The 10934-nt window shown below is 34.6% G+C and overlaps 1 protein-coding gene across 3 annotated transcripts in view; it reads left to right on the forward strand.

The window, feature by feature from the left end:
* The first annotated feature begins 577 nt into the window (after window positions 1–577).
* Window positions 578–10934, forward strand: part of Cntn6 (contactin 6) — a 375071-nt gene continuing 364714 nt past the window's right edge. For all 3 annotated transcript variants that reach the window (XM_005364955.3, XM_013353087.2, XM_026788275.1), the window contains exon 1: window positions 578–1137. The gene's annotated coding sequence lies outside the window, so the exon portion shown is untranslated. The remainder of the gene's footprint in view (window positions 1138–10934) is intronic.

Consider the following 10934-nt stretch of genomic DNA (forward strand, 5'->3'; position numbering starts at 1 on the left):
TCCATTTATTTAACTATCAAATGTCAAAAAATATATTTTCTTTGTGTTGCACCCTGAAAATATTCTTGTGTTATAGGTATGATTGTATGTGTTAGGATCTCGATGTTCGTACACATGCTTTGTATGTGTTTTAGCTTTATTCCCCAAGCAGTCTCTTCAAAAACCATTCCAAGACTTAGTCATACCAAAAAGTTTAGTCAGTGAACTCTGTGTGAAACACGACGAACATTTATTTATTTAATTGTTTTAAAACAAAACTGTCACACAAACACAGGCAAACTCCTTCCTTACCCAGGAGACTGTAAACACACTGTTTATGAGAGCAACACTATTCTTCTGGTCTATTTGACTCCACTTTATGTAATCTGCTATCTTTAAGAAGTCTAACGCACATATTTCATTCAGACGGGCTTTAGGGATAGGCCTTTGATTTTTATTTCCCCTTTCTCTTCACTCTCACTAGCACCAGGAGCTGCGGGCATGTTTCAGAAAGCTTCTGTTTGAACACAGTATAAATTGGTGCAGACCCTTGACCAGCTTAATCTTTCCTTGCAAATGACAATGCAGCGAAACCAGAGAAAGAAAGAAGAAAAAAAAAAAAAAACCCCTACTTCCTTCCCTGTTGGATGCCTAATAAGTAGTTAGTCTGACCCAGTTTTCAATAAGAACAATTTTCTGATGACCCGAAAGGAGTGACTATATCTAGTCAAAGAATAGAGGGGGGGGGAGTGAATTTAATCTTTCTTGCCGCTGGAATGGCAGCTGCTCCCAACTGCCTGAGTCTGTGAAGGATGGGGAAGACAGAACTGGCTTTCAGTGTGGAGAGAATTTTCCCTTTGAATATTCTAAACGGGAGCTTTTCACATGTGCCTCAAGAACTAATTGTCTAGGTTCCGTCAGGAATGCAGCAGGAGAGGAGCGTATTTCATGCTTAAGACCAGAGAGGAGCCACGCAATACTCAGTGGATAAAAGGCTTGCAGTCCCAGCTGGGAAAAAGAGTCCCATTATCTCCCAGCTGCATAGACATTCCATACGGCTTGGTTCTGCTTGGATGCACAGCATGCCTGGCTGAGAGCTCCAGACAGAGTTCTGCAGAAAAATTGTAAAGATCCCGAGACATTTCCCTGCTAAGATCCGTAAGTACAGAATTGCGCTGTCTGCTGCAATGAGAATTTTGCTGGTCAAGCTGCAGCTTTTCTTGCTTTCTATCTCTTTGTATTAGTATAACAGGTAAAAGCTGGGGTTGTGTGTGTGGTGATGGGGGGGAGTGTCTGTTTCATTGATGCTGTGTTTTTATAATGCTGATTGTTTAGAAACGTTTATTCCCTGTGAGAGAAAAATGCATTGAATCTGTATCGGGAGATATAGGATCAAACCAGGCAAAGTGAGACTACAGGTATATTTTTTTCAATGTTTCACTAGTCTTTGCTGCAGTAAAACTAATGGGCAAGACTGGATGACAGTGCTAATTCTGGTACTTTCTGATGGCTACACGCCCTTTCTGAAACGGCAGACAGATCGGAAGATGTGATTGCTATTTTTTTTCCTCCAAGGGCTGAGGGGTGGGGTTTGCAGTATCCACAGATGATTTAAAGGAACGGCTATAAAAGTTTCCTTGGGGAGGGTTTTCACAACGGGAGAAACACAGGAGTGGAGGTCAAATGGGTGCACCAAATTTCCTCTGACATTTTGGTTGCACCCAGCTTAGAGATAAAAGCTTGTGAACTCACACTCCCTCCCCGTTTATCCCAGCTAAGCCTGTTACGATAAGGATCTTATAATACTTTATGAAAGTTTCAGGAGTTGATGACTTGGGAGCAAAACTTTGTAGAGTTCTCAGATTAGCCACTACATATGCCCCAGTGTTAACATGATAGTGTAACATTGGGGGTTTGGGGGAGATTGGAATTTATAGTTCTTGTTCCTCCAAATGAAACTACTTAAGTTTAAATAATCAGCATCCTGCCTATGTCCTCTGAGAAGCATTCACGGAATAGCAAATAGAAATTACACAGAGCAAGAAAACAGAGAGAACAACGGCATTATAGATTTATCTTGAGAATAAGGGATTTATAATGTTCTGTAGTGACAGCGTTTCTCAAAGATACCTATAAGCCAAGGAATATGTTAGCTATTGAATTTCATGTTCTAAGCAATTTTCATGCATCTGATGGATTCATTTGTCACCTTTTAAAACCATTGTTGTTGAAATGTGTCAACAATTTATGTGCATTGCAATTTATAAAGAAATAACATATTTGAGCATAGTTTTTTCTAGCCCTCCCCTCAACATGTGTAAATATATACGTTTCCACTAAACAAACATATGCTCACAAAAAATGCTGGCACAAATTGTATATCTAACAGAAATACAGAGACATTTCATGTTTATTGCTTCAAAGATTTTTCTTAGCAAAATCATGGCTATGCAGTATAAAGATTTTCAATCAAGAAACTTTTATGTAAAGGCCTTATATGAGGTTATATAAATTAATAAGGAAGCAGTTCATAGCAAGAACTTAAAAATTGCTTAAAATAAAATGTGATTCTTTATTTTCATTGAGCATTTCTAGAGAGCTGTCTTAATTTTATTTTCAATACATATGTGTAACTTTCTTTAATGAAGCTGAATTCACTTGGTCACTTAGCAGATGACCACACATTAGGTGTGGGCTACCCATTTCCCATAAAATGAATTGTGTTTTGAAGACAGTTTGAAGTGTATTAAGTTGACAGTGAGCTTCTAGTCTTCAGATGAGTGAAAAAAGTATAAAATTTGGTACCTTTTGATTTGACTTCCAGAAGGAAGGGGATTATGAAATACTCAGTTATGTAGCTACATATTTATACTCACAACATGTAAAGTAGAAGGTGCTATGATCAGCTTCAGTACTTGAAAAAATAAACAAGCAATATATGAAAACTTGAAAGAGAGATCACATCTTCTAAAAATAACAATGATGAGGTGTTATTTCTTTGTGCTTAAACTTCTCTTAATAAGATGGGATGGGGAGAAATGTACTTTATAGAGAATGGTTTCTTACAGTATAGCCATCTTTCTCAGAATAATGAGTACTTAGTGTGATGATATCACCAATAATTTGACAGATATCCTTGCAGAAGAATTTATTTTACTCTATAAAACAAAAAAGAGGTAAAACGATATAAGTTGCCAAAGTTCTGTTATATATTTGTTTGCAGTAAAAATACTAGTTTCAGAAAAATAACTCTATAGTTATAAACAAAAACTATAAAAAATAATTATTTGGAGTTATTTTAATACATATTTAAATGTTAATCAGTTCTCAAAATACCCATCATTGCCAACAGAACCTTGCTTGGAACTCTTTACAGATCCCTGCTCTTTGTGTTCTCTGGAAAAAGAAGTAAAAAGACAACATAGGTTATAGAAAAGAGTGGGCTCTATCTATCAGCAAGTATAGTTGGTACTCTCAGTGGATGACCGTAGCCAGTGGCTAAGTAGATCACTGAACAACAAAACTCTCTCAAAGTGTGGGAAGGGAGAAAGGCCAGAGACATGTGCAAATTTATATTTTAGACAGATTTTATCTTATGTCTAAAGTTTGTAGAACACACTGCATTTTTTAAAATTCTCACTCCTGTCTAGGTGATTGATAGAACTATTTGTACTGATGCTAGTGGAAATAGTATGTAAACACACTGGCTATACAGTAGACGTCTAAGGCTAAGGGCTTTGGAGCCAAGATTAGACAATGATCAATTAGTGACATTCGTGGAAGTTTAGACGCCATGTGTCCTCTCAGGGCCAGATAAGCCAGATCCTGTGACTCTGAGAAGTAGAACACCAAACTTACAGCCCTGTTTTTACAAGCCATTGGTTATAAGTGAGGAATATCTCTCTAATGTCCTTATGTCTTCTAATGTCTAATTAGTGATCTAAAATTTCGTCTTCAATACTCGAGGCTCTGGGAACATGTAGAAGGTTGACATCTAGTCCTAGCTATTTTTCTGCCCAAGTGGGATATAGAACAATTTAAGGTTTCTACTTAAGTTGACTCTCAAGTCAGGTAGGATGGTCAATAAGGACTAAAGGTTAACTGATTGGAAAAGAAATAAATTTAAAGAACAGATAGATAAGCATACCAGATTGAGATTAATCATAGGAACCCTATTAAGCTATTATTCTTTCAACCTTTTTGACAACTTTAAAAGTAATGTAAACCCCGTGTGTGTGTGTTAAGATAATCAATTCAGAAAATTAAATTATTGACATTATGGTAATTACCCAACCTTCACTTTAGATTCATTTCAAATTTGAAACAACTAACACTTTCCTAAGGAGCATTTAAACCCTGACTCACCCTTGGTTTTGGGGTGGGTGGGTCCCATTTTTTCGAAATATATAAGGAGACAGTCACATGTTCACGGTTGTGTTCCTGATCATTATTTTACTTTGTGCAATCAAGACAAGTTATCATTTTACAATCAAACAGTCATACTTTTGAGAAAGCCATACAGGTTTGTAAGCACTGTTGTAAACATCTCATGTTCCCCAAAGTTATTACCCAGAAGGGTTAGCTGTTGTTGAATATGACTTTTTCTTTTTTCTCTCAGATGAATGCTTTGGAACCTTGAACACCAGATGAACGTTCTCATTATTCTTCACTTCCACATTTTTTCTTTTTTTTAAATTTATTTATTTATTAAAGATTTCTGTCTCTTCCCCACCGCTGCCTCCCATTTCCCTCCCCCTCTCCCAATCAAGTCCCTCTCCCTCATCAGCCCAAAGAGCAATCAGGGTTCCCTGCCCTTTGGGAACTCCAAGGACCACCCACCTCCATCCAGGTCTAGTAAGGTGAGCATCCAAACTGCCTAGGCTCCCACAAAGCCAGTACGTGCAGTAGGATCAAAAACCCATTACTCACTCATATTTGGTTTCTAGCCATAAATAAAGGACATTGAGCCTATAATTCGTGACCCTAGAGAACCTAAATAAGAAGGAGAACCCAAAGAAAAACATATAGGCATCCTCCTGAATATTAAACTTCATCAGGCGATGAAAGGAGACAGAGAAGCACCGGACAGAAATCTCAAGGTCCAAATCCACATTTTTTTTTCTTAAAATATGCCTATAATTGGTCAGACTAAGGAAATATTATCTTGCCATTACTTTAAGATTCTTTTTTTTTGACGGAGAGGAATGTAATTATGTTTTACACATAAAGGTCAGGAAAACAGTAGAGATAATCTGAAATACTGCTATGGTGAGATTAAGTACATAAAGGTCAAATTAAATTTCCACTCGATTGTTAAAGGTAGTTAATTAATATAAAAGTCATACAATTGTTTTTCACATAATTTATTAACTGTAAATTTAATAAAAAATTATATCAGTGTATTGGCTATTATAATCTATAAGTTATTTAAGTATTTTTTCTAGGAAAAATTGAGAAGTCAATATCAGATTTATGATCCAAATAGGTAGGATTCATATATCAATGTTTTCTTCATATTTGTTAACATTTTATTATCTGATGGTATTTCAAATACAACTAAAAGTTTAATTCCTTTCCATATTTGTTATGATATGTTTTGCATATATTTGTACTACAGGAGGTTATGAGTGCCCTAATATTTCTGATAGGAAAATAATCTTGTTCTTTGGATAGCAATCATCTATCCAAAACCCATTACTGAGATTTTGATTGATATACAAATAAGATTCTTTCATTGCAACAAGATTTTTAGTCATGTGTTTTTAGTTTCCCTACCTAATACCCGAATACTTGAGAGCATGAGCAAACCAACTATTACCCTTTTTCTTTGATTTCTTTATCCTTTCTTTCTCTCTTTCTTCCTTTTCTTTCTTTTGGGCTGCCACTTTTGTCCATGTTGATTCTCAATTGTACATTTTTCATATTTATAAAAGTATTCAAATTTGTTTTAAACTTTGCACTTTGTTTCATTATTATCTCAAATGCTTTGCTTTGATTGTATACTTTCTGTTACAGTGTTCATCTCTGAATTTCCCTCTACAGATTTAGGTATCTTTATCATTTGACATGTTCCTTTGAATGCTGAATTTCCATTTTAAAATATGTACAGAAAGAGTATGTTTAGAGGTATTAAAACTATGTCAGAGTAATTTCTCACCACTTTCTGAAAATCTAGCTATTATTCTTTTGATTTATGTTTTTCAATTACATAGTATTGCTTTATTCCCCCTTAAATCTTTTTGTTTTAAAATGTGTTCATAAAAGATCCTTAGAAACAAGCATAGGGATGATTTTAGGATGCTATAAAAAAAACTCATAGAGTATATGATAACACCAGGAACAAACCCTTGTTAACAGGCCTGGTTCATACAGTAAACAAGTGACTTTGGGATGCGAACATGACCATGCCCCACATGAAACATTACAATTAATGACCACATTATTGGGAAGTACCATGTATGTGCTAGTGAGTAAGCATATGGAAACTTCTTTCTTCAATTTTTGATGTGAAATGCTACAAGAAAAATAAATTTGATGAGATTTTATGTGTCCTACAATTACTTTAAATAATGTTACTTTTTTTTGAATGAATTCAACTCTTCGCAAAGTATCAAGCACTTAGATATTTGTTGTACAATCCCTAGGTATTTAGAACTCTAATATAACTGTATATCCACAATATATACCTTTGTATTTAAGATTTAGTATTTTATTGTCTTGAGGCTTGTGTATCCTCCCATTTTTCAGATGATTCAGTGACCTAAGACATAGCAAGGCTTTTAAATCAAGGCTCTCGGTGGAAACTTTTAATATTCTCTTCTGTCATTTCCCATCCTTCAGGGTTTGAGATATTATATTATCTTAAAATAAAAGAGAAATATCTAACAAAGACAAAAATAAACAAACACTTGGCATGTTTTCTCTATATCACCTAAAAGTATGTGCTTTTAGTGTATTTGGAAACAATGGAAATTTGTTTCAGGTAGTGTGTTTGGCATTGCGCCCACAAATACTGTCTCCAGGGTCAGAAAGACTTTGTTGTTTTCCTTTGTGTTTTCCCAACACCATAAGTAGATTTTTTTCTTTCTTCTCTTTGTTTCTGTAGAACAAGACTTGAATATAAATATCTTTGTTTTGTGAGTTTTCAGCAGAAATCTTTTAGTTTTTAACGGTCCTTTTATGTTATTTTTACTCCAAAATTGTGACCCTTGAGATTTACATGAACAGAAGTCATTGTACCTGAAATTGAGGTTGTATGTGTTGTGTGCAGGTGAGTGTGTGTGTGTGTGTGTGTATGTGTGTGTGCATGCCATGATGGGGTGTGTCTGTAGGAATCTAACTTCAGCACTTGGGCATCTGAGAAGCTAAAGCAAGAGGATCATGGGTTTTAGGTCAGCCTCAGATTCATAGCAAAATAAATGAGAAAAAAAATTGGAGCCTGGGTATTTAGATTTCAGGTGTCTGCAATGGCAATATAGCAATGGCCTCTCTACATCTCAGTTTCTCCATTCATAGTAGGGATAATAACAGTATCGACTTCATTGTATTATGAAGAGAATTAAATGGCTTAATTTGAGAAAATTTCTTGGAAGAAAGCCCAGCAATTAATAAGCTCTCTATGTGTTCATTGGTTCATTATAGTTATATTATTACTACTATAATATTTGTCTATTAGCTTTAGAATCAATTGAGTAAAAATAATATAAAACAATGAACAGAATGAGAATTGTAATCATCATCTTATCAATTGTATTGGGTATTTAGTAGAAAATTAAATTTGGTGTGTAAATCACCAAACTGGAAATACAAATAGTGCTTATGAGAAAAACGTGGAAAGACTCAGAGACACTAGTGTGTGGATACATAAAAACTAAAAATAGTTTAATTCTACAGACAGAAAGTATTTGGACTTGGTCAAGAACTTATTTAATTTTCTGTTCATAAAAACAGAGCACAAAATAAAATGAGAGAATACCATAACTATGTTTGCAACAAAAAGTTGCAAAAGCTTCTGTATTTTATTATTTTTGTTATTTTAGTTTTTGGTATGTTTAATATAAAAATAACAATTTTCTGTTGTTTGAATGAGAAATGTTCCCCAAAGGCTCATGTATTTGAACATTCGATCTCCAGTAGATGGCACCATATTGGTAGGTTATTAAACTCTAAGGAGGTGCAACATTGCTGACACATGTCTGTTGGTTTGGAAGGTTTATAGACTAGCCCCAGTTCCTCCTAGCTTTCTTTCCTTCCTGTGTTCAAATCAAATGTAATTAACCAATTTTCCATCCCCCATCAGTATGTCATGATTTTCTCAGTATTATGGACTTTATCTCTCTAGATGTGTCAGTCAAAATAAGTTCTTCAACTTGCTTTTCATCATTATTTTATCACAGTAACATAAACGGGACCAGTATATGCCCACAAATTAACCATGCATCCAAAAGCAATAATAAATTTAAAATTATAATGGATATCTTAAAATAAAATATAGATACTGTTTATCTGTTTATATATTTCCAGTTTCACAGTTTCTATATAGTTTAGATAGATTAGATAGATAGATAGATAGATAGATAGATAGATAGATAGATAGATAGATAGATAGATAGATAGATAGATAGATGAGTTTCTATAACCTTTGATGTCTGTTTTCTTCTTTTTTGGCTATTGAAATTGTGTAGTTACTGTGCATTTCAGTCTTGCAACATGAAAGCACTTTAATTTACTCTTTGAAGACTTTTCTTCATCATTTCCTTAATCTATTCTTCTCTTTTAGGTTTCCTAGCAAACTTTTAATAACTGCCATTCTATGAAGCTGCCTTCCTCCCATTTATATTTCATACCTTTAGCTTTGAAAAGGAAAACACCTCTATTTTTCCTGTGTATCTTTAAATATTTTTCCAGTATTTTGTGACTCTTCCCTTTTTATTTTAGAGATGGCTTTTGATTTTTGTCTGATTTTTAGGCTCTAGGAGAAAAATCCCTCTATTATTTATCTCTATCATGGTACATTATATTTTTGTTCCTTTGAATTTTCCCCTATGACAGTTCACCTGCAGTAGGAATTTTCTATGAGATACTCACTTTGAGTCCTGAGTCCATCATAGAGATAACTCTCTTCACATTTGCCTACAGAGGAACACAGAAATTTTCTTTTCTTCTTTGTTTCTCTTCATATATTTTAACCTGAAATTGTCTACTGTGCTTTAAATATCTATTTCCTGTGCAGACAGAGTGAGTTTGGTCCTTATAAACAAGGTTCAGCAACTCACTTTCTTCAGGAAACCATGGTCTCCTAAGGTCTCATATCTAATTCAAGGTCATTTGCTCTTAGGTTGTTTGCAGTTCATCCCTGCCAGACCTTTAAAGTATTTCTGGTATGCTTTTCTTCCAGGAGGCCTTCAGACTTTCCTGGTGCTAGTTCTTTCTAATGGCATTCCAATGCCTCATACATTTCTGCTGGCAATTTTTCTGTTTGCTTGGTGGTGCTTTGAAAAGGAAGGACTGTGTTCAAGACAACAATCTGAACCATTTGTTTATATATGATGCTCCCACCCTTAGTAATTAAGATTCATTTTCCCCTCTTCTTGGATGTAGTATGTGTGTGTGTGTGTGTGTGTGTGTATGTGTTTAAGTATGCATATATGCACACATGTGTATTCACTCAGCTGCCATTATGTACATGGTGTGTGGGGGGGGGCGGTTAGGCCAAAGTCAGCAATGAGTGATTTCTCTACCATTCTTTATATTAATTTTTGAAACAGGAGCTCTCAGTGCACCACAATATTTGTTCAGCTAGGCTGACTGGCCACTGAGCTCTGGACAGTCGCCTGTCTCTGCCTGCCTCTATCATTAGGTTTAAACAAAGATAATTCCATGACTGGCTCTTTAGTGAATGCTGGAAATCCCAGATCAGTAAGTTTTTAAGAAACAACTGCTTTTCTCAGTGAGCCATCTTGTCAGGATCTAACTATTTTTTTTTCCTTTCTTTCCTTTTCTTTCTTTTTTTTTTTAAACTTTTTTTCAACATTTTCAAATAATTATTTTCACTGATTTTTTAGGAACAATATTCAGTCCTTTGAACAAAATATAACCAGGAATGATCAAAACCACTGGTTTCTATCTTTTCATTAGTTATACAAATACTATAAATTGTTAAAAGTTATAACTTAAAACAGAATGATCATCTCATGAGATAGCAGGTTAGAACATAGTCAAGGATTTAGTTAGGAAAATTAGATGCTATTCATTTAGGGCTATTGCTGCATTAATTCTTTAAGTCTAATGGGATATTTTTTCATAAAATATATAACCAATTATTCTGAAACATTAACACAGCAATTTCCATGACACATTCTAAACTTAGGACAAACAAGTTACCTTTGCTTTTAATTCCTCCTGATGACTGACAAAGAGAAAATTAGATGGGAATTTTAAAGATTTGTTTACTTATATATTTGTTTATTTATTTATTAATTTTATATACAATGTTTTGTCTGAATGTATACCTGAAGGCCAGAAGAGGGCACCAGATTTCATTGCAGATGATTGTGAGCCACCATGTTGTAACCCAGAATTGAACTCGGGACCTCTGGAAGAACAGCCAGAGCTCTTGACCTCTGAATCATTTTTCATCTCGTTAGAATTTTTAATACCTAAAAGAAAACCAGTTTCCTCTTATTCCGAAGAATGAGATTGAAGACACCTTCTGAAGCCATTAGTAACTTTTGACTCATGTTTACAAGATGCTGTTGTGAATTTGTAGTCAGAAGAATTTAGACATTTTCAATTCAAAGTTTTATGTGTATATTATTTCAAGGCTAATGCTCTTCTTCACATGTGTCTGTCTGAAGCTGCTGGATATCATGTCTCTCTCTGTGTGTCTCTTTCTATCTTTCTGTCTGTCTATCTATCTCTCGCTCTCTCTTTGTGTCTCTGTCTTTCTGTTTGTC

This window comes from Microtus ochrogaster, unplaced genomic scaffold (assembly GCF_000317375.1).
Source record: "Microtus ochrogaster isolate Prairie Vole_2 unplaced genomic scaffold, MicOch1.0 UNK1, whole genome shotgun sequence".
NCBI classification, from domain to species: domain Eukaryota; kingdom Metazoa; phylum Chordata; class Mammalia; order Rodentia; family Cricetidae; genus Microtus; species Microtus ochrogaster.